This window comes from Ananas comosus, linkage group 2 (assembly GCF_001540865.1).
Source record: "Ananas comosus cultivar F153 linkage group 2, ASM154086v1, whole genome shotgun sequence".
NCBI lineage: Eukaryota > Viridiplantae > Streptophyta > Magnoliopsida > Poales > Bromeliaceae > Ananas > Ananas comosus.
In genome coordinates this window covers 3499206-3502909 of record NC_033622.1, presented here as the reverse complement: position 1 = coordinate 3502909, position 3704 = coordinate 3499206, and positions in this window count along the sequence as shown.

Sequence of the window (3704 nt, the reverse complement as noted above, 5' to 3'; positions counted from 1 at the left end):
ACATGGATACATGCTGCAGTATTATGGGAATGTACCAAGGTCTTATTAGAGAATATTATTGTTCCACTAATTAGGACAGCACCCTGAGCCTCAGACCAGCATCACAGGCTACCTTGGTATAACTACTATAGCCAGAGAAGAAAAGAAATAGGACTAGTAGAAAACCACAGTTCAGACATCAAAATCAGAAGAAGAATCCAAGAAGTCAAATATCAAGCTTAGTAGAATACATAACAATCAAAAAAGTGTTAGAGTATATCATGCAAATTGATTGCATGGCACATCAAATGGATGACTTACAATGTCATGCCCCGAGCCCGCCTTTTTGGTCGTATTCGGGCACGCCAACAGACTGCCGAACTGATAGGATTTCCCCTGTACCGCGGACAGAGTCTCCCCTGTACGTTCAAGGCGTCGCAATCAATACAATGTACGAAGTTCCAACCAGGAACACATTTCAACCAAAGATTGCATAAGGAAGTGTCAAAAACATAAATCTACTTGCTATTACAAGCATTCATCTCACATATTATATTTTTGTATTATTAGATTACATCACATTTGATTACTTGATTTCTACTTCCAAATACAATTTAACTTTAACATAGTTATTACAACTTTATCACAAGTTTGATACATCTTGTTCTTTCATTTTCCACTACCCCTAGGCTATGCCGACTTGGGGTACCACTATCTCTTGTCTCTGGGTAGGGCGCTATCTACGGAGCTATGCCCTTACCTCGCGCCGCCGCGCCGCTCACGTGTGAACCTGTAACACCCCAAAACAACGTGGGGTGAGAAAAAACTCCATGGTTCCCAGTGGGTACGGCCACCCAAGGGAAGAGCTCGACCATCAGGTCAAAGGAGGCAAACAACATGTTAGTCCAATAGATAGATATGAAATCATAAATCATGCAACTAACATTACCATGCTTTTGCCTCACAACATGCAATATGCAAATTATGCAACTCATATAGTAGATTAATTGCTTCTACACTTTATTCTTATCCATTCTTTACTTTTACTCATTCTTTACTTTACTAGCTATTCTTTAGCATTAACCCTTCTTTATTCTTTATTACTTGTCATTCTTTAGCATTAGCCTTTTCTTATTCTTGATTCTTCATTCTTTATTCTTTACGCTTTACTAAGGGTACTCACACCTTAGTAATATTATACACATTAGCCTTTCTTTCCTAAGGTTACTTTACCTTAGCCAACTTTGCCATCCGACTCGGTCTTGAGTCAATCAACTGCGGATAGTCCGCGCTCTGTCCGGCTCGAGGTGAAGGAACTCACACATGCACCTCAGCCCTCAATCACAAACCACATCGCCCAACGGGTCGCCCAGAGCTGCGTACACCCGTGGTCAGGGATCCCCCGGTGGGAGAGGAACATGCCGCATACACCCGCAGCCGAGATCCTCGATAGGGAGAGAAACATGCCACATGCACCCTAGCGCTCATAGTTCTTGCTCAATCACAAGCCTTGAAGTTCTTCCGGTGGGAGAGGAACTTGCCACATGCACCTGCGGCCAAGAACTATGGATCTCGTATGCTGCACTCGCAGCCGCTGCACTAGCAGCAGGGATTCCGGAATTCACTTTACATATCTCAAGGGTTGGTCTCACCCTAAAGTATCGACCTATCTAGGTCCACGCCTTTACTCAACCTAAGTTCATACATTAGGTTCAATGTCATTATTTTCATAGCCTAGGTTCATTATTCTTTATCACCTAGGTTCATTTGACTCTAGATTCCATGTCACTACGTTCACAACCTAGGTTTACTTGACTCTAGGTTCAATGCCACTCATGTTCTTGTTTTCCTAGTTGTCCACACCTAGGAATCATACTTGACATGCCACTCGTGAATAACCTATGTTCAACGACACTAGGTTCAATGCCACTCATCATCCTAGTTATTTATATTTAGGATTCTTTACATATGACACTTGTCGAGTTCTTTACTTAGTGTTCATTGACTCAAGTTCAACTTTTATGTCATTCTAACATATTCTCACATTAGGAATCATGCATACATTCTTTATTAGCATTTCAATCATGCACTTATATATCATCTAGCTCATGCATCTAGTTCATATGTTTATCTAACATGCATCTCATACATGCCTCTAACATTTAACTCATGCTTCATCTAATATTTCTATAATATGTCAACATGCATTGGCTTAGTGTTCTTACATTATGTCAATACGCATTCTTTTAGTATTTTTCATTATGTCAACATGCATTCCTTAGCATACATCTTATATGATCATTACTTGGCACATATCACATGCATTACTTAGCATCTATCACTTGCATTCATTTATTAGCATCTTTAGCATGCATTCTTACTTAGCATTTTTACTATCACCATGCATCAATAGTGAAACACACTATACTTTGGCATGAAAGCGACCTAATCGCTTCGGTAAGCACAACCCACCTCTTAACACGTTCCGATTGCTTGTAGTCACTTGCAATCGGCCTCCCGCGGCACCCGTGACCCGGTTCAGCCCGAACTCTCGCGCGACCACCCGAACGGCCTCCAATCCACGATCCGAAAATTAAAGGTCTTTGGCTATGTGCCACGGTGCTCCAATCCGTTTTCATGATTTTACGATGTCGGCTCGGCCCTCTAGGCAGAAACGAAGCCTAAACGTCCGTTTCTTTAATATCTTTACAACGGCTCGACGAATCGCCGAACCGATTTCGCCAACGCGTTCGTTTACCTAGCAATTAGGTTTACATAGGGTCAAATTAGATCAAACCCTTATACATAGCAAAATCCCATTTTCTAAGCGTATCATGAATTAACCTCAAAATAATCCAAATTAAATAGAGCAACATGCTAATAATGTTCATTAGAGTCTACTAGAACACTTAGAGTTAAGGATTAAGCCAAATCCCAAAAGCTTACCAAAATGTGAACGCCGTGACGAAAGCACGTCGCTCCAACGGGCGCAGGAAAGCTCGATCCGTCGCTCCCAACGCGTTCGCAAGCATCTTCTCTACCAACCCTCAAATTTCTAGAGAGAGATCTAGAGAGATGAGAGAGAAATCTAGAGAGAAATGAAGGTTTCTCTCTCTCCCTCCATGTGTGCTTGTGAGGTGGTGGTGGTGGTCGGCTGATGGAGAGGAAGAATAAGCAAAAGCTTCTTTATAATTATCTCTCTCAAACACTATTCACTTCAGGCAGTTCGAAATCTGATATCTTTCGCCGGAACCCTCTGAATATCCGTTTGAGCTCAAATTTGACAGTCATATTCGGTTTTACTTAAAGAAAAAAATTTTAATCTTTCAGTTTCAACTCCATTTGGTCACTAAAAGCTATACTGAACTGTAATCTTTATCAGATAACTGTCGGATTTTATTTTTCACCTTCCGGGTGTCAGAATGACATAAAACTTTAAATCTAGCCTCATAAAAATAATTCTGACATATTCTCTAGTTTTCATAATTTTCTGACACTGTAAATTTTCTGCTAATTTATTTGTCCCGTTTCCAACAGAAAATTATAAATCTTCTGTTTTCATTCCAATTTCAGCACAAGTAACTTTTGACTTATGTTTTACTTCTCTAAATCCAATAACTTTTGACTTATGTTTTACATCGGGGGGCGCGCGGGCGGTAGCAGAGGGGGCTCCGGGGCACGGGCGCGGCAGCGGGGCGGGCGCACGGGCGTCCACCGACGGGGGG